At 41.8% G+C, this 24,195-nt stretch overlaps 1 protein-coding gene across 1 annotated transcript in view; it reads right to left on the bottom strand.

The window, feature by feature from the left end:
* HHLA2 (HHLA2 member of B7 family) overlaps nucleotides 1-23,775 on the bottom strand; it is a 263,843-nt gene extending 240,068 nt beyond the window's left edge. The window contains exon 1 of the mRNA XM_063630628.1: nucleotides 23,332-23,775. The gene's annotated coding sequence lies outside the window, so the exon portion shown is untranslated. The remainder of the gene's footprint in view (nucleotides 1-23,331) is intronic.
* Between the last annotated feature and the right edge of the window lie 420 nt (nucleotides 23,776-24,195).

Genomic DNA, 24,195 nt, shown 5'->3' with positions numbered 1-24,195 from the left:
TCCAAAAATGATACTTTTGAAGCACAGAAAATTGTTTCAAAATCCTAACAATAAATTCACCTCTTCCTGTCCCCCATCCTTCCTCTAGCCCCAGTTTTCGGCCCAGCTCTGGCTCCCTTTCTATGCTTGTCTGAGGAAGATGCTGTGTCCATGTGTCCATTGTTGAGCTTCCTATTCCAGCCCAGCTCCTAGTAGCACCAACATGCCTCTTTTCTCACCCATGCCTCTAATTGCCAAACTAAAAAGACATTTCCCCACTCAAATCATCCTTAGCTCTGCTGCAGTGTTTGACACAGTGTGAAACTGCTTATCCGTGTCACAGATCACAGGCTCTTATCAGTAAAAGAGTTATTGCCTGCTTGGTAACCTCCCACATCCTTGGCCTCTTACAGACCCGCCTCTGGAGGATCCTGTGGTCCCCACTTACTCTAGTTTGGAGATATTCATGCATTCACTGTAGAAGATACTATCAGGCTCTGCCCGTGACCCCTGGGATCCATTTCTAGAGTGGCCAACTGTTCAGTTTGCTCAGGACTGAGGGAAGTTCCAGGATGCAGAACTTTCCATTTTAAACACGGACAGTCCTAGGGACACCAGAACAAATTGGTCACCCAAGCTTACTGTTGTCACACAGACTGCCTCTGGTTGTGCCTTCACTCCCAAAGACTGGCATCTGCATCTCCTTGTTGGAGGACTTCCCTTAGGCTGCCAAATACCCCTGTGTCTACTCCCCCAGTGAGTGGGTCATGGGGACTCTTCCCCAGGGATACACTTCTCTGAAGTGACTGCGAGTTTTTGTATCCCTGACACAGCCCTTAACCAATGACTGACAGTTAAAGGAGTTTAGGTACTCTAGTGCCTTTGACCTGATTGGGTAATGCTGAGTTATGACTTACACTGTCTCCAAAACTCCCTGCAGGATTAAATCAAACTTACCCTCCCCAGAACTTTGCTTGATAACACACTTGATTGGTTTGCTTCACTTTATTGTCCCAGTACTCCATGATGCTTCTGGTTTTCCCTGAAGACAGGTCCTAACAAATCCCTTCCTTATCTCAGAGCCTGCTTCTGGAGAGCCCAGATGGCTTGGTAATCTATTGCTGTGTGATAAACAACTGTGAAGTATAGTGATCAAAACCACTTTTTAATTATTTCTCACAATAATTGACATCACAATTGGTGGGTCGGCTGGGCTCAGCGGAGTGGTTCTTCTATTTCACATGATGATAGCTGTGACTGCAGTCATATGGGGGCTCTCCAGGCTGGAATGTCTAAGATGTCTCATGCCAGCACACTCATGTATCTGAGGCCCCCTTGAAAGTTCTGCATACTGGAATTCCCTCAGTCCTTGAGAGTTCAGTTTGCCTCTATGAGGTCTCACATATCAAGACTTATCAAGCACATATGGTTGTAGTCAGACAGCAGCTGGTGCTAGAGTCAACTGAAAGGTTAACCAGAATGCTGGGATAGCTAGTCTTCATCCCTTCTTCCCTTGGATTAGTTTCCTAGGGTTGCCATAGCAAAATGCCGCAAACTGGGTGACTTAACAGATATTTGTTCTCTCACAGTTCTGGGGGCTAGGAGTCTAAAGTCAAGGTATCAGAAAGGCCATGCTACTTCTGAAGGTTCTAGAGAAGAATCCCCACTTGGCTCTTTTTAGGTGGTTGTTGACAATCCTTGATGTTCCTGGCTCGCAGCTATATTACTCCAATCTCTGTTGCTGTCATCACATGGCCTTCTCTCTGTGTGTCTGTGTCTTCAGATAGCCTGCTCATAAGGACACCAGCCACTGGATTTAGGTTTTATCTAAACCAGTATGCTTTCATTTTAACTTGATTATATCAGTAAAGACCCTGTTTTCAAATAAGTCACATTCACAGGTTCTGGGTGAGCATGAATTTTGGAGGGACACTATTCAGCTCAGTGCACCTCTCCATGTGGTCTCTACATGGACTTTCCATCAGAGAACTTACAAGCAGTTCAAGTTTCTCAGAAGCACAAACATGGAAGCTGCACAGGCCTTCTTAAGACTTATTAAGCACTAAAAGTGTGCATAGCACTATTTTAAATGCTAAGGTGACAGTGGCGAACCAGATAGGCAAGGTGTCTGTTGTTATACAACTTCCATTGTAGTACAGAGAATATCATTGACCATTTCCCTTACCTAGAGCTCTTTAAGTTAATGTGTTGTGGTACTGTGGAAAGAATAATGAAGTACATCTGATACCTGGACTCCAGTCCTGCTTTGGGTTCCAAACAGAATAAAAGATAATGCTGCCTATCTCCTGGCTCAGTCACATAATATCCCTGGGCCTTCATTTCCTCATCATATAATGGAGAGTTTGAACCAGATTATCTGAGGTCCTTCCAACTCTGATGTGTCTCCGTCATTTATGCAACTGCTTTCCTTTGTTCAAACAACTTTCTTATTTTCATCTCCTTCAGAAAGTCTTTGGGAGGAGCTAAAGCCTTGTGGATAAGTAGAGCAGGGGATGAAGACTTACAGAGGGAAAGGAAGAAAATGAATTTCCTGGACTGTTGAAAATTGCCTTTCCCATTACTTCCATATTCTTATACTCTTAAATTGTTATGCTTCCCTTAATCATTAATACACATCTGCTCAAATTGTGGTCTCCATCTCAACTGACCCACTTGGCAGAAGAGACAGGCTGCAAATTATAATGTAGGCTAACATCATATGATTCTTTTACCATTGCTATCTCTAGCATACACCTGTTACAGAGAACACCAGGTGTTAGTCTACAGGTGTTCTTGAGACTCACACAAAGAAAAACAGGTAATTGCTCCTGTATGTTTCTTAGCACAAAAATACTTTGATACCCATTACTGTACTGTAATGATACTGTAATGGAAGGGACCTGTGGATCAGCCCCTGTGATGGCATCTGTGTATGTTGTTCCAAGCAAGTTATTAGAAATGAGAATATAGTAGGGCTGTATTGTTTTAAGAATAAGAGTTAATGTTGTTTTGAATAAAAGGTAGCTCTCTTTTTTTTTTTCTTTTTTTGAGACAAGGTCTCGCTCTTCATCCAGGCTGGAGTGCTGTGGCGAGTAGCTGAGATTGCAGGTGCACACCACCACACCTGGCTAAATTTTTTGTATTTCTCATAGAGACAGGGTTTCACCATGTTGCCCAGTCTGGTCTCAAACTCCTGGGCTCAAGCTATCCACCTGCCTCAGCCTCCCAGAATGCTGGGATTACCAGTGTGAGCCACCACCCCCAGCAAAAGGTTTCTGAACGCCAGTATTTTTTCAAACTGCAATACAGGGACCAAATGCCTCAGAATTACTTGGGCTGCATATTAAGATGCAGATTTCTGGGCTAGTCTCAGAGTATGAGAGTTCGTAGGCCTGGCACTTAATCATTTCCCCCAAAACACACTGAAAATAGTGATTCCTACCAGCATCTCATTCTTCCATGCAAATCCCATCATTTCCTGTCCTTTCTTCTAGACAGTTTGGATTTCAGGTCAGAGCTTCACAAATTCTCCTACTGCCAGGACCCAAGAATTAGCCCAGCCATCGGTATTAGCACCACCATCCCTTTGCCCCCACCAATCCCCAGCTCCCGACTTCTGCTGAACCTATAGGAACAAAAAATTAAAAAAAAAAAAAAGAGAGTTTGAGGAGTTGCCCCAATCAAGTAGGTTCTGACATCAAGGCAGGAAGCTGGGAACCCCAGAAGGTGGAGATGCAGAGAAGTGTCCTGAGTGTGATGGAAAGCGGGCAGCCAGCCAGTGTCCTGGGGCAGCCTGCTCTCCCTCCACACATCAGAGTAGGGACAAGTCTCAGGACCAGGGACGGGAAAGACCAGATCATGTCCTTCTGTCACATGCCACTGACAAAATTAAAAGGATTATACAATGAGATATTCAGAGTATGTTAAGAAGTTCACAATACAAGAATGGAGAAACACTTTAATTGACTTAAAATTTAGTATGCGATCTATCATTCACCATAGATTTAGTTTTTACCCTTTAATCTGTTATATTTAAAATTAACTGCCAGGCACAGTGACTCACTCCTGTAATCCCAGCACTTTGGGAGGCTGAGGCAGGAAGATCACTTGAGGCCAGGAGTTTGAGTCCAGCCTGCGCAACATAGTGAGACGCTGTATCTACAAAAAATAAATTTAAAAAAAATTAGCCTGGCATGGTAGGGCATGCCTGTAGTCCCAGCTATTCGGGAGGTGGAGGTGGAAGGATTGCTTGAGCCCAGGAGTTCAAGGTTGCAGTGAGCTATGATCATGTCACTGCACTTGAGTGTGGGTGACAGAGTGAGACCCTGTCTCAAAAAAATTAACTTTGTTGTGTTTTTAAAGTAATTCATTCAATGAATATTTATCCAATGCCTACAGGGTATATACTGCTCAGCTGACATTGACCTGGTCCCTGCCCATATGGGGTTTATATTCCATTGGAGAAGATAGCCATTGCATAATCACATAAATAAAAGCATAATTATAAACTGTACTAAGTTTTATGACAGTGAGGTTCATGGTGTTGTGAGGGTATATGACAGGAAAACCTAACCTGTTGTTGGGAGGCGGCCAGGAAAGATGTCCATAAAGAATTGATATATGATCTAAAAACTGAAGAATGAGTGAAAGTTAACCTGACTTAGGGGTAGAGAGCCTTTCAAACAGTGGGGGCAATAGCATGTGCAAAGGTTCCGCAGTGGTTTGAACAGGTCCAAATGACAGAAGGCAGCTGTGCCTGAGCGCAGAGCAAGGGAGAACAGATTTGGATGGGTTTGGAGCTCCAGGCAGAGGCCAGACTTTGCAAGGTCTCATGCTAAGCAGGTTGTTCTCTAAGAACAATGAGAATCATTAAAGGGTTGAAGTAGGAGTTGATATAGTCAGATTTGCATCTTGAAAAGATCACTTAGACTATGTGTAAAGAGCAGATGAAGAGGAACAAGGCTGTATAGGAGGAGACCAGCCAGGGATTGTGATGGTTAATTTTATGTGTCACTTTGTCTCAGCTAAAAGCTGTCCAGATAGCTGGGAAAACATTATTTCTTGATGTATCTTTGAGGGCATTTCCAAAAGAAAAGATCATTTAAGTGGGTAGACTGAATAAAGAAGATCAGCTCACCAACATAGGTGGGCATCATCTAATTTTTTGAGATCCCCATTAGAACAAAAAGGCAGAGAAAAAACAAATTCACTCTCTCTGCTTGAGTTGTAATATCCATCTTTTCCTGTCCTCATAAATTGGTGCTCCCAGTTATTGGGCCTTCAGATTCAGACTGGGACTTAAACCATTGGCCTTTTGGCCACTGGCTGACTTGGGCCTCCAGCTTGCAGATTTCAGACTGTGGGACTTAGTCTCCACAATCACATGAGCCAATCCCTCATAAATCTCTTTTTATACATCTATATATAGAGAGGATCCTCAGGTTATGATGAGGTCATGTTCCCATAAACCTTTGTAAATTGAAAATATTAGAAGTTGAAAATGCATTTGATACACATAGCCTCTCAAACATCATAGCTTAGCCCAGGCTACCTTAAACATGCTCAGAACATTTACATTAGCCTACAGTTGAGGCTGTAGGCTACATCAAACAGAAAGCCTGTGTTTTTTTGCTTTTTTTTTTGAGACGGAGTCTCGCACTGTTGCCCAGGCTGGAGTGCAATGGCGTGGTCTCGGCTCACTGCATCCTCTGCCTCCTGGGTTCACGCCATTCTCCTGCCTCAGCCTCCTGAGTAGCTGGGACTACAGGTACCCACCACCACGCCTGGCTAATTTTTGGTATTTTTAGTAGAGACGGGTTTCACCGTGTTAGCCAGGATGGTCTCGATCTCCTGACCTTGTGATCTGCCCGCCTCGGCCTCCCAAAGTGCTGGGATTACAGGCATAAGCCACCACGCCCAGCCACAAAAAGCCTGTTTTATAATAAGGTGTTGTACATCTCATGTCATTTATTGAATACTGTACTATATGATGTCAAAACTGAGACAGGTTCACGCCACTGTAAGGTGAAAAAATCTTAAGTTGAACCACCCAAAGTCAAGGACTGTCTGTATAGCCTATTGTTCCTGTTTCTCTGAAGAACCCTAACTAGCACAGTGTTATCCACTAGGTTGGATGAAAGATAATGTGTCTTGGACAAAGGTGGTTGCTTTGAAGACAGAGAGAAGAGGACTGCTTTGAAACATATTTCAGAGGTGTTAATCACTGGACTTAATAATGGGTTGGGTACAGAGTTGAAGGAGAGTGATGAGCCAATGATGACACCGAGGTATCTGGCTCACACCACTAATGGAAGATGATTTCCTTCACTGATGAAGAAAACATGTAAGAAGATTGGGTTTGAAGAGGTTGGGGTACCTGAGTTCACTTTTCAATGTGGTTACTTTGAAGTGTTTTTGAGACATTCAAATGGAGATGTTGAGTAGGCAACTGAAGTTTGGGAGTCATCAATGCTTTGATGGCGATTGAACTCAAAAGTGTGGATGAGATAACTTAAAGATTTCCACAGAAACCAACGCCAATATAGGGTAGTGGTTCAGAGCAGGAGTCCTGGAATGAAGCCACCTCAGTTTGCAGCCCAGCTCTGCTACTTCCTAGCTGTGCAACCATAAAGAAATTACTCAAATACTCTGAATTTCCCATATATTTAAAAACAAAGAATATAGTATTCCCTAGCTTATAATGCTGTTGGGAGTATTAAAATGGCTTGTTGCATTTAAAACTTTTAGCATAGTTCTCAGTATTTAGTAACCACTCATTTAGCTCCTCAATAAATGTGGATTTTTCTTCTTTCAGAGAGCATACGGGGTTAGTAAGTAGGCTTCCCTAGGACTAAGCCTTGAAGAAATCCAATGCTTAATAGTTAGGTAAAGAAGGATGAGGAACAACCACATTATGGTCTGAATTCCTGCTGTCCCAAATCCACCCACAAGAGAAACTAGGACAGCAGCTGCATCTAGAGCCTGCTAGGGTGCTTATCCCTCCTAACAATGTGTATGTGTAGCCAGGAGGGAAGGAGCCAAGCATTCTTGAAGGAAGCCCAAAGTCAAAGGCCTGGTTCAAGGAATAAAAGGGGATATGAAGTAGGAGACTATAAAGCCAAGCTGGAAACAGGTCAGTAGCAGGTCAGAAACCAGAGAAACGGGAGCTGGGAAATTACAGTTGACCCTTGAACAATGTGGAGGTTAGGGGCACCAACCCCTCATGCAGTTGAAAATCCAAGTATAACTTTTGATCCTCAAGAACTTAACTACTAATACCTCACTGATGGCCCAAAGCCTTGCCAATAACATTAACAGTCAGTTAACACATATTCTGTATATCATATGTATTATATACTGTGTTCTTACAATGAAGTAAGCTAGGAAAAAGAAAATATTATTAAGAAAATTACAACAAATATAGTTATTATTCATTAAGTGGAAGTGGATCAGTCATCAAGGTCTTCATTCTCATCATCTTCATGTTGAGTAGGCGGAAGAGGAGGGGGTTAGTTTTGCAGGAATAGCAGAGGCAAAAGAAAATCCATGTATAAGTGGACCAGGGCAGTTGAAACCCGTGTTGTTCAAGGGTCAACGGCACTGCTGACACATGAGATGCCCAGGACATCCTAATGAAGATAGGTGGACAGGATTGGAGAAACCAGAAGATTCCATAATATTCTCAAATACATAGATGCCTACTGCTCAGAACCACCTACCCTAGAAGTATTTAGAGTTTTCTGCATATAAAGAATGAAATAGGCCAGGTGCAGTCACTCATGCCTGAAATCCCAGCACTTTAGGAGGCCAAGGCGGGCAGATTACTTGAGGTCGGGAGTTCGAGACCAGCCTGGCCAACATGGCAAAACCCTGTCTCTACTAAAAGTACAAAAATTAGCTGGGCTTGGTGGCATACACCTGTAATCCCAGCTACTCAGGAGGCTGAGGCACAAGTATTGCTTGAACCTGGAATACGGAGGTTGCAGTGAGCTGAGATTGCAACACTGCACTCCAGCCTGGGTGACAGAGCAAGACCCTGTCTCAAAAAAAAAAAAAAAAAAAAGAATGAAATATGAGAGTTTTATAGCCCCTTTATCGGTTCAATGGTTTAAAAGTGTTCTGTGACTGGGCGTGGTGCCTCACACCTGTAATCCTAGCACTTTGGGAGGCCGAAATGGGCAGATTGCCTGAGGTCAGGAGTTCGAGCCCAGTCTGGCCAACATGGTGAAACCCCATCTCTACTAAAAATACAAAAAAGTTGGCCAGGCGTGGTGGCGGGCGCCTGTAATCCCAGCTACTCGGGAGGCTGAGGCAGGGGAATTGCTTGAACCAGGGAGGTGAAGGTTGCAGTGAGCCAAGATTGTGCCACTGCACTCTAGCCTTGGTGACAGAGCGAGACTCCGTCTCAAAACAAACAAACAACAAAATGACAACAACAACAAAGTGTTCTTTATGTCAGTCATGCCACAGTATGAAATTTTGATACTTATACATTATGACAATATGTTACTTTAAAAGGTATATCTTCTCTGGTATTTTCAGCTACTGTTATTGTTTTGGGCTATAATATATCAGACAAGAAGTATTTAACCAAAACCCAGCTGACAATTTTAAAATGTTCTAAAAATGTTTATTGATATGTTGATAATGATACCAGTAATAGTGGTTGATATCATCAATGTTATCATCAACATTGTTCAGTAACAATAGGATCTGGTCAAATGTGATATCTGTGTTATGAAAAGCTATACAGGCATACTTCAGAGATATTGTGAGTTCAGTTCCAAACCAAAGTAATAAAGCAAATATTACAATAAAGTAAGTCACTTTTTTTAGTTTCCCATGGCATATAAAAATTATACTTAGGCTATATTTTAGTCAAGTGTGCAATAGCATTATGTCTAAAAAACAATGTACATACCTTCATTAAAAATATGTTATTGCTAAAAAAATGCTGTCACAGAGGCAGGAAGTGAGCATATGCTCTTGGAAAAATGATGCCAATAGACTCGCTTGATGCAAAGTTGCCACAAATCTTCAATTTGTAAAAAACACATTCTCTGAGAAGTGCAATAAAATGAAATGCAATAAAACAAGTGTGTGGTGTGTGTGTGTGTGTGGTGTGTGTGTGTTCAGAGAGATAGGAGTGTGCAACGGCAAGAAAACTCAATTTAAAGCAAATTTGGATTGAGACCAAATATATAGTAATAGAATTTGCATTATTAAATAAAGTATTGACATTGGCTCATGCTCCTAGAAGTCTATTCTCATTATTATGATAGCTACTCTTTCTCCCATTAGATTGATGAATTGCTGAAGGAAGCAAAAAGTAAATTCATCTCAGTAAGTGAAAATCATTTCATTGAGCATGAATTTTTGGGGTCCAGCCCCATACTAAAATAGTTACAAGTTGAATACCAAATGGTCTCTAGCCTAGGCCATTCTCAGTCAAAGGCAAACATACAATGCTTGTTCAAAGGAAGAAATATTATTACCTGAAATTTAACAAAGATCTTGGAAAATATTTAACTAGGCTAAAGCGACTTGTAATTTTTTTTCCCCTGAGTAGACATGTTGTTCTGAAAGGTCTCCGGGCTGACATTGTCTGTGTACTTATTGATTGCATCTTTTTCACTGTGCCAACAGCATTCTAGCCTCAGGAATCATTTTCCAATGTAGCTTTTTAAATGTTTTTAATTAGGACATTGTAATGGATTAAAGGCAGGCAGAAACTGAAAAGTAGCTATGTTTCTACACACACCTTAGGCAAACACACACTTCAAAGACATTCTGTCCTGCCCCCGCCCCCCCTTTCAGTCTCCCTCTTGCTGCCCTGCCCCTCTCTCTTCAGGAACCCTTGGTTTCTGTTGTTGGAGTTTGGGGGCAGGGTGAAAAATCAATCATCCAGCCCTCACCTTCCAATTCCATGCAGTTAAGAACTTGGCAAAATGAGCAAGCAGAGGATCAAAGCGTGGTATCAGCTTTAGCAGTGGTAAAGCTGGATTGGATAACACTGCACGTTCCAAGCACAAAATAGGCTTTAGATAATGGGCCAGAGAGCGCAGGGTTCTTTATTAAACTGCAGGAAATGCAACTGGACCTACTTCCCTTCTGCTCTATGTCTGCACTGGGGACTCACTGGACCAGAACTTATTAGCCATCTTGAAGTAGAGAGGCAAGAACGAGAGACCTGGCAGGACCCACCTGTAACGAGCTGACCACATGGGGACAAAGACAGGCATGTACAGCTCCTAGGAGCACTTGTGAGGCAGGAGAATAAGGTCTGGAGGCAAGGAATCTAAGGCCAATTCACGCTGACTTCCTAGAACTAAATCAAAAGGAAAACCCCCACTTTCCACGCCCAAGTGCCCAAGTAACAAAAGGACCAGAGGCTACTCCCTTCGCAGCACCCCTCCCCTGCCACCCTTTTTCTGCATTGCAGGTGAAAAACTGAAAGTACCTCTGATTGGTCCCCTCTCACAACCAATCAGGTTGGTTGTGGGCCAAGTCTTCATTTGCATGGGAGTATTACTTTGTAACTTCACTTCAGCCTCTAACTGGTCACTTTCCACAACTAATCAGACGTTAGCATTCTGATTGGTCCCTTCCAACCAATCAGACTGATCACAGGCCACTACTTTATATACACAAGGTGTACACCAAGTAACCAATGGAAACTTCTAAAGGGTATTTAAACCCCAGAAAGTTCTGTAGCTAGGCCCTTGAGCTGCTTGCTCGGCCTGCTCCCACCCTGTGGAGTGTGTTTTCATTTCCAATACATCTCTGCTTTTGTTGCTTCATTCTTTTCTTGCTTTGTGAGTTTTGTCCAATTCTTTGTTCAAAGCACCAAGAACCTGGACACCCTTCACTGGTAACACTTGGGTCTGAGAGACCTAGAGAAAAAGAGAAATGACTCATGAACACTTAACTTTGTCAGGTAAAGAAATCTGGCAGAGTGGGTATCAAGTTTTCCCCAGTCTCACCAATCAGAAAAACCATCTTTCTCCCAAGAAAAAAGATGAGTGAGCAGGGAAGAGAGGGGCTGTAGTACTTTTCCCAAGAAGGCCATAATTCTAGATACACATGGAGAAACAATTATATTCCATTTATCCACTAAAAATAATACACAAGTTTTATTTTTCCCCCTTTCATATCAAGCACTGGTTAGAGATGACCCAGAAATCCAAAGATGGAAAGAACTTTACTGAGGTAAAGTTTATTTATGTTCATCATTTTGATGATTATTAACCCTCTTTTTCAATCGGAAGCAAAGGATTTTTAGATGGGCTAATTCAGTCTCTCTGAGGAGATGATACAGTTTGTTGTAAATGTGTTTTGCTTCACAGACAATAGTGCTGTGATGGAATGGTTGGTCCATGAGTCTATGAATAAATGAACAAATCACACACCTGTTAAATTGTGTGCTGCACATAATCAAGGGGTTGTGATGTGTTTTTTTTTAAAGCAAAAATGTTGCTTCTCTCCATTTGCTGCTCCTAAACAATTTCTAAATGTAGTGTCTTGTATTTTCCCCATTTAGTGAAGTTCAAAGTACTTCATGGTGCTCATACATGTGAATTCTAAATCTATTTATTGTCCCCATCAATTCTCAGAGTTGCAAATATAAGCACTGTGATTTGGCATAGGAGCAAATTAAAATATACCAACATTCTAGTCCTGCCCCAGGTCATATTGTAAAGTCAGGGTTGGAGAAGTAGGAGTGATAGAATCTGAAAGGATACCATGAAGCATGCCACTCACCTGGGCAGGCACCCTGTGGGAGTGTATAAGGAGTGTAGGATTCTGGAGGAACCCACAAAAGTCCTGGAGTCTTAGGCTTCAATTCAAGAACACCTATCATGAATGACATCTCCATGCCAGGAATGTGACCACTGTGTCCACTGGCCAGGCCAACAGAAGGAGGAAACCATGAAGCTGCTGGGTTTTAAAACTTATGCATGGATAGCTTCCAAGCTCAGTTGTATCATGTAGTTTTTTTTCTTTCTTTCTTTTTTTTTATTATTATACTTTAAGTTTTAGGGTACATGTGCACAATGTGCAGGTTTGTTACATATGCATCCATGTGCCATGTTGGTGTGCTGCACCCATTAACTCGTCATTTAGCATTAGGTATATCTCCTAATGCTGTCCCTCCCCCCTCCCCCCACCCCACAACAGTCACCAGAGTGTGATGTTCCCCTTCCTGTGACCATGAGTTCTCATTGTTCAATTCCCACCTATGAGTGAGAACATGCGGTGTTTGGTATTTTGTCCTTGCGATAGTTTACTGAGAATGATGATTTCCAGTTTCATCCATGTCCCTACAAAGGATATGAACTCATCGTTTTTTATGGCTGCATAGTATTCCATGGTGTATATGTGCCACATTTTCTTAATCCAGTCTATCATTGTTGGACATTTGGGTTGGTTCCAAGTCTTTGCTATTGTGAATAGTACCGCAATAAACATACGTGTGCATGTGTCTTTATAGCAGCATGATTTATAGTCCTTTGGGTATATACCCAGTAATGGGATGGCTGGGTCAAATGGTAGCCCTCAGAAATAATGCCACATATCTACAACTATCTGATCTTTGACAAACCTGACAAAAACAAGCAATGGGAAAAGGATTCCCTATTTAATAAATGGTGCTGGGAAAACTGGCTAGCCATATGTAGAAAGCTGAAACTGGATCCCTTCCTTACACCGTATCATGTAATTTTTAAAAAAATGTCCTCTTCCTGAGTGGGGAACCGTAATCCATTATGAATGAAGACACTGCATTGTTATCTAAGTAGACAATAATGACAATATTGATTTGTATGTACTTTGTACCAATTATCTCCCAAGATATTCAGGGAAAAGGGTACAGACTCTGACGCTTCAAATTCTTGCTCCATATTCTAGTTGTTTGTCATTGGTCAAATGACTGAGCCTACCTGAATTTGTTTACTAATCCAAAAAAAGGGGAGGCATAAAATTTTTTTTTTTTTTTTTTTGAGACGGAGTCTCGCTCTGTCCCCCAGGCTGGAGTGCAGTGGTGCAATCTCGGCTCACTGCAAGCTCCGCCTCCCGGGTTCACGCCATTCTCCTGCCTCAGCCTCTCCGAGTAGCTGGGACTACAGGCGCCTGCCACCACGCCAGCTAATTTTTTTGTATTTTTAGTAGAGACGGGGTTTCACCGTGGTCTCGATCTGTCGACCTCGTGATCCGCCCGCCTCGGCCTCCCAAAGTGCTGGGATTACAAGCGTGAGCCACCGCGCCCGGCCAAAATTTTTATAAAAGGAGTAGAGGTGTTGAGGGAATTAAATGAGTGTGGTGTGTGTGTATGTGTAAAACAAGTAGAAGTTATAGGCTTTTACTGGGTTTGGCCACTTTGTGTACTACCTAGTTTCTTGGTCTACCTGGTTCATATATATTTGTCTATGGCAGCATATAAAGAGATTCTTTAACTTGAAGTATGATAGAAAGAGAGAGAAAATGAGAAGGAAAAAAGGAAAACGAAAGAAAAGCAGAATTGAAAATAACTGAGTGTGGTATCATTAAGAACTCATCCAATTGGTTATATAGTTGTCTTAGCCACAGTGCATTGCTAAACTCTGTGTTATATTACAGTGCAGGTCTAATATAAATCTACAATTCCCCCTCACTAACAACTGAAGAAGACTCCCATGAGAAAGGTTAAACGAGTGATCTATAGTCTGGGGTAAAATTTCCTTTCCTTGTATTAATTCAGCTGAGCCTTCACTGCATGCTCTGAGAGGGTGCATTTTTCTCAGCCCACCCATTTTCAGTGTTTCCTCATTCACTTGTTCCAAGTTCACTTTACTTTGAGAAGAGCCATTATCACTGTGTTGCCAGTACATTGAGCCAAAACTCTAGCCACTTGGAACGCCATTGAAATACTTTCTTATTTTTGTTTTCCCAAAGCCTTCTTTCTCTTTCTTATCTGAACATTCTATGTCATCACTGTGGAGCTGAGGAGATTTTGTTTTTGTTTTTGTTCTCTGCTCCTTTTGATGGAAGGAGTAATTTCCATATTGGTTTCAATTTGAATAGTGGATTTCCTCACTGGGTAAAACAAGAATGCCATGACACTTTCTGTGTAATTTCTGTATATTAAAGGTATCTATGGCAGTAGCAGATCAAGGCTACCTTCCTTAACCACTTACATCCAATGCTGAGTGTGATTCTAAAGCACTTAAAGCGATACTGAAAACTATTACTTTTTTTTTTTTTTTATACTTTAGGTTTTAGGGTACATGTGCACAATGTGCAGGTTTGTTACATATGTATCCATGTGCCATGTTGATTTCCTGCACCCATTAACTCGTCATTTAGCATCAGGTATATCTCCTAATGCTGTCCCTCCCCCCTCCCCCCACCCCACAACAGTCCCCGGAGTGTGATGTTCCCCTTCCTGTGAAAACTATTACTTTTAAATGGCACTTTCAGAGGTTTGTCAGTTATAAAATAACCAAGTAGGAAGCATCAGTGAAAGCCATCTGGCCTTCAAATACTGCTTTTCTCTCCCTCACTCTATTATCTTTCTAGAGTTCCTGAAACCGTTAGCATTGTTCATTCTTCAATAGACAGTATTTATTAATGTCCTTCAAGTGTTTCATCAGGGAGCCGGGTGGTGGGAATTAATATAACAGTATATGTATATGAATATACATGGGGCTGTACCCACAGAGCTTATTAAACAAGTGTTGTCAATGACAGGTGCCAAGTACCATGACAGGAGAAGCACACTTTACTTAGGAGCCTTCCTGGGAACTTCTAATCCATGAGGATAGAGGGAGGCAGAAGCTTCCTGGAGGAAGCAATATTTTTAACAATCCTATCCTGTCATTCTTTTGAACCAAGGCATTTATTTATCCTTGTTGAAATGCAAACTACTTACCACTTACCCAGGAGAATAACACTTTTAGATCATAAGAACTCTGGGTATGTTGGCATACATTAGCTTTACCACAAGCTGAGGCCCCGAGGAAATGAATATTAGAGTTATTAAATTTTAGATGGCAGCAAAAGGAAGATTAATCCCAGGACTCTGTTTAAAGATCAGGAGGCCACTTCTTTGGGGAACTTTTTGTCTGCAGAACTTTGGGGTTCTGGGGATTAAGATAGGGCTTAGGCTCAAGACACTAAAATAGGATTCAGGTTACATGAATGATTTCCCCTACATTATAGTTTTGCCTAAGCCTATTCTACTCTTGAGCTAGTCCTTACAACTCCCACTCATCAGGGAAAATGCCTCCACTTGGCTTCTGGATAGTGAAAGTGAAGTGTGAAATGTAAGAGGAAAAGTATCTTTATAAAATCTGATATGCCCAAGATAGTTCTGCACCAAGACAAGTTTAGCTGGAAAAAATTCATCTTTCTGTTTTTCTACAGGTTATCTCTATGATCTCTCCTTGTATGTAAATTATTTATAAGAGTGTGATTCTAAAACTCAAGGTAAAAATTCGTCACTCACTTTTTGTTTACATGAATACGTGCCAAAACCTACACTTCCCCATTCTTACAGCATTACAAAAATGCCAATACATGAGTTTCCTGTTTATTAACTGGAAAAGCTTTCAACTGAAAATCCCCACTGTGTAATTTATACAGGCACTTTGAGATGTAATAAAAATCCCTAACCCTAATCTCAACCTCTGTCCTTTTAAAATTCAATTCAGAACACTTGTCAAGTGACTGACTAGAAAGGTGCCTTCCATTAAGCAAATGCCGGGAGGTGTTTTCTTCTGAAAATGAAGAGAGTTAGCAAGTGATCAGCAACTAGGAATTTTGTCTCTATCCTTCCTGTTGTGAGAGCTCTAACTCTGAGCCAGGATCCCTGCCTCCAGCTCTTAGGAGTTTGTGTGCATGTGTGTGTGTGTGTGTGTGTGTGTGTGCATGTGCATGCATAGTCATGTTTGGAGTGAAGAGGAAATTCAACTCTTTCCACTTTTCCGGTGGACAAAGATCTGTTCCTTGTGTCCCCACATGGCACTGTGGAAATGGGGTATGCGTCACAGAAAGGATAACATTTTATAGGCTACAGTGCACTAGAGCACTTTAACTTTTATCCCAACAACAAACCTGTAGAAAAAAGTAGGTTAGTTACAGATGTTCTTTCGCTTACCAACTTTCAACCTATGGATATTCACAGATAAAATCCCAAGCTCTCCTGTGAGAACATACTACATGGTACCTACCAGTAGATGATATGGAATGTATACTGCTGCTTTTTGAACTCAAAAACTATGCTGTTCACCATCAATGCATTTTGCTGTGTTTGTGAGAGTCTTTTTTTGAGAAGTTTTCCCGAGCATTATTAACCACATCAGGTTCAATAAATCCAAGAAAATGGAGAGTGTTCAAAGTCCTTGTTGATATATACAATTACCATGGAAACAGAAGAGATTTTTAAAAACTAGAAGTGATGAGAAAAAGAGGAACTCTTCACACAAATATAGGATGAATTATTCAACAGTAGAAATGACTATAAAGGGCAAAGAGCAAGTCGTGCAACATACAAAAGTGCTGTGCCTTTGCCCGTGGACAATATCAGCAAGAGAATGGAAGAGGAAGACAAAGGATGACTTTCCTTGAGTCGGCACCTTGACACTAGATGGGCAGAGGAGCCTCCTGTTCATTCCAGGGAGGGCTAGCATGGGAGAAGTTTAAGAGCTGGCCAAAGAGACTCTGATCTTGAAACTGTTGCCTCAAGGCAAAGGGATGCCTCTTCCAGTCTGGTTCACATCCACATGAGGGGTGAGGCGACGAGAAGCAGGCTGTGGCTCCTAAGAGCCTCCTCGGGACACTTGGGAGATCCCCAAGGAGAACAGTTATCTGCCCCCACAGACTTCCAGCAGAGACAAATGACAAATGACAATAATTTGGGGGAAAATGTCCTTCAGTCATTCAAAAGCTATATTTTTAGTGCCTTCTATGCACCAAACATTATTTTATCACCTAGGCAGACATGGCATTGGACATGCATAAACAAGAAGACCAGCTTTTATTAAAGCTTTGAGAAACTGATTCATGCTCCTATTCCTGGAAGTGCATTTGTGACAGCAAGCTTAGTCACTTTGGAATTTCCAACAAACAGATTCAATTACAACCATATTGTAAGTAGAATCGTTTCTGCGTTAGTAGTTTCCAGTCTAATAATGAGGAAACTGGGCTATGCAGGGCTTAAGAGACTTGTCCTAAGTAGTCAGAGGTGGAATGGAAAGTCAAATCCAGCTGTTGATTTCAAACTAGTGCTCTCATCTATGCATCACAATTCTTTACAATATGATCCAACATACTGTCCTATAGATGAACCAAAAACTGACTCTAAAATTTCCTTTCTCCAATTCTTGGAAGCCAATGACATGTAATGTCTTCAATTTTATTTTTTGCATATGATGAAGAGCTACTTTCTAGTAACTTACTAAGTATTTACTAAGGATTACTACATTATGGCATAATGATCTAAAATTAACACATTATTACAGTTTACCAATGACTTAATTCTGTACTATACTAAGAAGATTACATAGCACCAAAGGACTGTTAATTCTGGCATGTGACTCACTTAGAGACATGGAGATAGTTTGGAACTTCTGTAATTTTTAGTAAATGGGCTATACATTTTGAGTGTTGTTATATGAATGGGCTGGAGATTTCCGTTTCTGCCATTCTTACCTTTCATTATAACTCACTGTTAATTTGATTTTTAAATTCTCATTTAAATTGTGGTGGATTGGTTGGTTAATCCTACAGTGAATAGTAATGTATCAACAGCATTTCACCTTAAATCTATCCAATGACTGGATTTTAAGACATAAGTCTATTAAAACTCAAAGTAGTAATTTATTTTGCTAAAGCACAAACATGTAGAATCCACACTCACCCGGCAAATATACAGAGATGCTCATTATATTTATCAAATTCTTCTTATTAGAAAGCAGAAGTGAGTAGTAGAGGGGTGAATGCAGGATATTTCTGCTCATGCTTGAAAACATCGAGTATTATTTTAACCTCTAGAAAACTAGTACTGCTATCTTTTTGGTCTAAGTACCATTCACTATTGGCAAGCTACCTAAAAGCTATGTCTAACCCCTTCTCCCTTGCTGCCTCCCAGCACAGGGGCTGGAAAATAAAATTTGTGGTTTGCCCATCTTTCTTGAAGCTAGGGACCGTCATGTCATCCTGTCTGGCCCATGAAATGTACATGGAATTCTTCTGGGGGAGACTACTTAGAGAGTTTTGAATTTCCTGATGAATAGGGGCACCCTACCTCCAAATAATATTGAAGACAAGGCCTGGAACAACAGCCATTCTGTAACTACGAGGAAAGTAGCAAGAGAATCACAAAGATCTATTGCTAAAACCCCGAACCTATGCTGATAGTTGCCTACCTACAGATTTCTTTTTATGGGAGAAAGAATAAAACCCTATTTGTTAAGGTCAATGAACATTGAGTTTATTGTTAGGATCCAAAAGCAAATGCATTAATACTTATATATAGATAGGTAGGGATTTAGATGCTGACTTTTGTATATAATCCTTATTTGTAATATTGCCTCTGGGAAAAAGGTATTCTGGGTTCAAACAGATTTATTAATTAAAAAATTAAAACCTAACCTTCTAATTGATAAATAATTTCAAGTGTGTATTTTCATCACATCTCCCTCAATCTCACACTCTCATTAGCACCCTCACAAGCATTTGGGCACACACACCTGCTCCAAGACCTGTGTTTTCCCCTATTACCTAGTGATGGGATGATAAATTGGTTTCATCTTAGGCGCCAATGGTGATAGATTGGGAATGGCTGTCTGGATCACAATGTTGAAAATAATTTTGAGGCAGACAACACAACTCATAAGGAAGAGTGCTGTGATCAATCGGCCAGGTCTGCCAGGGATGTGAAAAATGGACTGGCAGCACCTGTGTTTTTGCAACAGTTGACCTGATCCAGTGTATCAAATTTTAATTCCTCAATCTAGCATAATCCCTCCTCTTCTCTCAACCCTGTAGGTAGGAATTTAGTATTTTCAAACTGGGACATTTGGTCTCTATGTTGGCTATAGTTCACTAACTAGAAAGTCAGGGTAAAGTAAAGAAAACAATAGCCAGCTAAAGTATTTAAGTAGGAATTGTGTTAAAATGTCATGTCTTTAAAAATGTAAACATATATAGTCATGAGGTGCATCACTTGCTTCTCCCTTCAAGGAATAACTTGCTGTCCGGTTGCAAGATGTGCAGTTAGCTGACAGCATCCAGCTACACTGCCTGTAGAATCCACCTTAACTTCCAAGCCAAGGCCATGCACATCCTAGGCAGACCCAGACATTGCCTGAGCATGGAGGTTCGTGGCCAGGCCAGGCCATTTCTATCCAGTGTGGGGCTCTTTTGCAGGCAGTCTTTGCTATGGGACTTCCATTGTATTGGCTAAGACTTTATCAGATCTACATCATGGACTGAGACACTCCCAGCTCCATCCTGCTTCCTTCTGCCTCTCCTTTCATAAGTGGCACATAAGCATCCCTGTCTGGTATGGTTGAGCTTTGTGCCCCTACTCAAATCTCATCTTGAGTTGCAATCCCCAGGTGTTAAGGTAGGAACCTAGTGGGAAGTGATTGGATAATGGGGAAGGTTTCCCTCAAGCTGTTCTCATGGTAGTTAGGAAGTTCTCATGAGATCTGATAATTTTAAAAGAGTGGCACTTCCTCACTCACTGGCTCTTCTCTCTCCTGCCACTATGTGAAGAAGGTCCTTGGTTTCTCTTTGTCTGCTGCCATGATTCTAAGTATGAGGCTCCCCCAGCAATGTGGAAATGTGAATCAATTAAAACTCTTTCCTTTATAAATTGCCCAGGCTCAGGTATTTTTTTATAGCAGTGTGAAAATGGACTAATACATTGCCCCACCTTGATCAGTCTCCCCTTATCTTTCCCAGGTGTGACCCTCTCCTCCTCATACACTCCTAATTCCATCACGGTGTCTGCTTCCTGGAGAATCCAAACTGATACCCATACCTACTATGGATATGCCTACTTAAATACACAAAGCATTTATCATGAGTGGGAATATACAACATGCCCAAAGAGGCAAAGTGCTAGGTTGGCTTTTGCATCAGAGAATATTGATTAAAATCCCAGGCACAAATCATAGAGTGGCTTCAAACTAGTGTCTTATTCTTAAGGTGAGGATGATCATGGTGATACCTGATGGGACTGTGTGAGGATTAAATGAGATAACCATGAAGTTGATTTCTAAACTATAATGCACTGTATTACTTTTAGTTATCACTATTATTTTATACTTTCAAGCAATTTTACATATCAATTACCAGCTGATTAATTAACATTCCTTTATAAATATTTATTAAGCCTTCATCACGTAACTGGTACTGATCTAGGAACTGAGGAAGGCAAAGTTCCTGCTCTAGTGAATCTCAGATTTTCTAAATTAATCAAGTAAAGATGAGTTTCATTTAAAATAAACTAAGCAACAGGTCGCTAACATAGGTGGTCATATCTTTGCTTGGTTCGATTCTAATAGCAGTTTGGATTCGTCCCAGGATTTGTCTTTGTTGATCTTTCCTGCTGAACTACCTTTTCTTTCTTTCTTTCGGTTTCACCATCCTTGATGCTGTGAATCCTGCAGGGAGCTAACAGGCTGGTGTGATAGCTTCTTACTACACCTACAGCTCAGTGAGTCCCACCACTTGCTTTATACACTTTGATTTTTCTGTTTGCTTCTCTCTCCTATCTGACCCCCCTTTTCCTGAACACTTGCTACATCTCGACCCTCTCTGCCTCCTATTTCTCTTTTCTTCACTTTTGCTTTACTTCTTTTGCTGCCCCATTCTGTGGGAGACCCTATCTCTGTTTCTTCAGGTTGCCCTCTGGGTGTGAAAGAACAAACTTCTGGGCAGGCATATACCAGTGGTACACCAGCAGTACACAGGAAGACACCCCTCCCAGGAAATAATACCTCTGCCTCTGACACTTCCGGAAGACTTGTAGCCACAGGAATCAACACATGTCTCTGCAACACTTCAAATTAACTCAGGCCTCAACAAGGCAGAGAGGGATGTAGCCATACAGGCATGGTCAGGGCCAGCTTATCACCATTCACTGGGAGACTGGCTGGAATGTGGCTATGCCGAGTGAAAAGTCAAATGTCTGCCTAATAGCAGAGCCCTCCAGTCCAAAACACAAATGACCCACTGCATTCCTCACTCATAACTTTTTAAATGTTTTTAAAAAAATCTTTTACCCTAATGTCCAGTAGGCTATTGAACACTGGCTATCGATTTTTTGCCCCATGCTCTACAGTTAGAAATAAATGGCCAGGCAGGGTGGCTCACGCCTGTAATCCCAGCACTTTGGGAGGCTGAGGTGGGCAGATCACGAGGTCAGGAGATCGAGACCATCCTGGCCAACATGGTGAAACCCCGTCTCTACTAAAAATACAAAAATTAGCTGGGCATGGTGGCGCATCTGTAGTTCCAGCTACTCAGGAGGCTGAGGCAGGAGAATCTCTTGAACCCAGGAGACAGAGGTTGCAGTGAGCTGAGATCATGCCACTGCACTCCAGCCTGGGTGACAGAACGAGACTCCATCACAAAATAAATAAATAAATAAATATGTGTGTGCATAAATATGTACACACATATACATATGTATATTTTATATACACAAGTATTTGTATATCTAAAACAAAAGTTTCACAAAACAGTACCCTCATTACATTCATAGCTCAAATTTTTTAATTTCTTTATTATCTAGTTATCCTAATAACTTTTTAAAATGCTGGTTTTGACCTAGAGATTTTTAACCTTGTGTGTGTGTGTATGTGTTTGTGTGTATGTGTGTGTATGTGTATCTGTGTGTATGTGTGTGTGTGTATGCGTGTGTGTGTGCACGTGCCATTTCTACCCCATGTGATGAAGCCTATGGATTCTTTCTTGGAGTGTTTTTAAATGCACAAAGCAAAACTGTTAGGCTTACAAAGGAAATCAATGATATTGAAATACAATTCTATCCTTGGGCCTCTTGTGGGGAGAGGGCAGTGTCCACAGACCCCAGGTTAAGAATCTCTGCATGGGTAAATTGATTTCCCAGCTGACTGCTGAGCCACAACCTGCAGTTTGGAAAATACGGCTGTACAAAGCCTCAGAACATTTTGTTGTAGTTAAGTATTTCAGATGCTTATTATCCTGTCACGGTTTTAACCCTCTTTTCCCTCCCTTTCCCCATGCTCCCTCTATCCAGTCACCCACACCCCCCCCCGCTACGTGCACATGCATGCGTACTGACTTACATGCATGCACATATATGTTGCCACATATACATATACACGTACACATAGGCACACACATGCACAGGCACACACATACAGATCTTAGGTCACGTATCTGGAATGAGATGAGGCACTAGACCACTGGGTCCAGCCTCTCCCAGTCCCACTCCCTGACTGCCTCTGAGTCACAGATCCTCTGGCTCCTGCCTCAGAACTACTCCAGTGGCTCATTTTCTCCGCAGGGCAGTGCTCACCATCACGACTTTCTTGTTTTCTTTCACAGCATTGTGAGCCAATAGGTGCATTCTGCCCCAGAATAGTGGTGGAGACTGGTGGTGGCACAGCCCAGAGCCCTCGACTTTTATTTTCTCAGGCTTCAGTGAACCTACTGTGGCAGGTGTTTCCGTTTGATAGGCGGCAGTTCCTCCCTGGGTCACTCCAGCCCGCAGCTGAAGCCCTCACTTAGCTCACTGTGGCTGTACTGAACACACTGCCTCCCAACATGGAGCAGCCTAGCCAGGGGGTGCGGGGAGGAAAGGCGATTGCTGCCACAACTGAATGACTCAGATACCTTCTCCAATGGTTTGATATTGACGTTTCCTCCTGCCATAGCAAAAATGCCCAGGTGAACTGTTTTCTCCTTTGCATGTAGGAAGATGATGTTTGTCTGAACTGATTCCAGGTAATGGACAGTGGTAAGCAGCTCCCTTCTCTTGTAGTATGTTGTGGATTGAAGTGTGTCTCCCCACAAAAAGATATTACTGGAGTCCCAACCCCGAATATTTCAGAATGTGACCTTATTTGGAGATAGTGTGTTTACTGAGGTAATCAAATTTAAATGAGGTCATTAGAGTCCCTAATCCAATAAGACTAGTGTCTTATAACAGAAACAGACACTTATAGAGGGAAGACAATGTAAAGAGACACATGGAGAAGACGGCTGTATTTCCATTCTCATGCTGCTATAAGGACATACCCAAGACTGGGTAATTTATAAAGGCAAGAGGTTTAATTAACTCACAGTTCAGCATGGCTGGGGAGGCCTCAGGAAACTTACAATCATGGCAGAAGGCGAAGAAAACACGTCCTTCTTCAAGGGGTGGCAGGAAGAGAACTGAGTGAGTAAAATGGGGAAAGTCCCCTCATCAGATCTCCTGAGAACTCACTCACTTTCATGAGAACAGTGTGAAGGTAACTGCCCCCATGATTCAATTACCTCCCCCTGGGTCCCTTCCATGACACGTGGGGATTATGGGAACTACAATTCAAGATGGGATTTGGGTGAGGACACAGCCAAACCATATCAACAGCCATCTGTAAGCCAAGGAGAGAGGCCTGGAACAGATACTTCCCTCACAGCTCCCAGAAGGAGCCAACCCTGCCGACACCTTGATTTCAGACTTCTGGCCTCCAGATTGTGAGACAGGAACAGCAACTCGGCCTATGTTCTCTGCCCTTGAGGTTGAAACAGGGAGCAGAAGGTTTTTTTCCCCTTCTGTGTTGCAGCATGGAGTTCTGAATGACAGATGAAGGGCTGATCACCCGCCACGCCCATGCTAAGCCTTATGGCTTCATGGGGTTCAGGCTTCCTGTGTTCAGTCTTCTGTGTTGCCAGAAAAATTTGCATACTCCCATGAACAAAGAAAGCAGCAGAGGAGAAAGAAGAGCTTTCATTCACTTCCTCTTTGGGGTGAGAGCAAGTCTGAATGCTCTAGAATTGATTCTATTAGAAAAACTCTCTGACCCCAAATATGAATATTTTCACCACACCCAATACTCATAATTTTAAAAATAGATTTTTTGAGTTTCATCCTGACTAGTAACCTAAAGACCACTGACTTTTGATTTATTTTTTTTATCATGCTCTACAGTTAGAAATGCAAACATATAGACTAGAGAGGGCCACAGGGGTGTTTGATCC

Source organism: Symphalangus syndactylus, chromosome 21, assembly GCF_028878055.3.
Source record: "Symphalangus syndactylus isolate Jambi chromosome 21, NHGRI_mSymSyn1-v2.1_pri, whole genome shotgun sequence".
Classification (NCBI taxonomy): domain Eukaryota; kingdom Metazoa; phylum Chordata; class Mammalia; order Primates; family Hylobatidae; genus Symphalangus; species Symphalangus syndactylus.
This window is presented reverse-complemented; position numbering and strand designations above follow the sequence as displayed.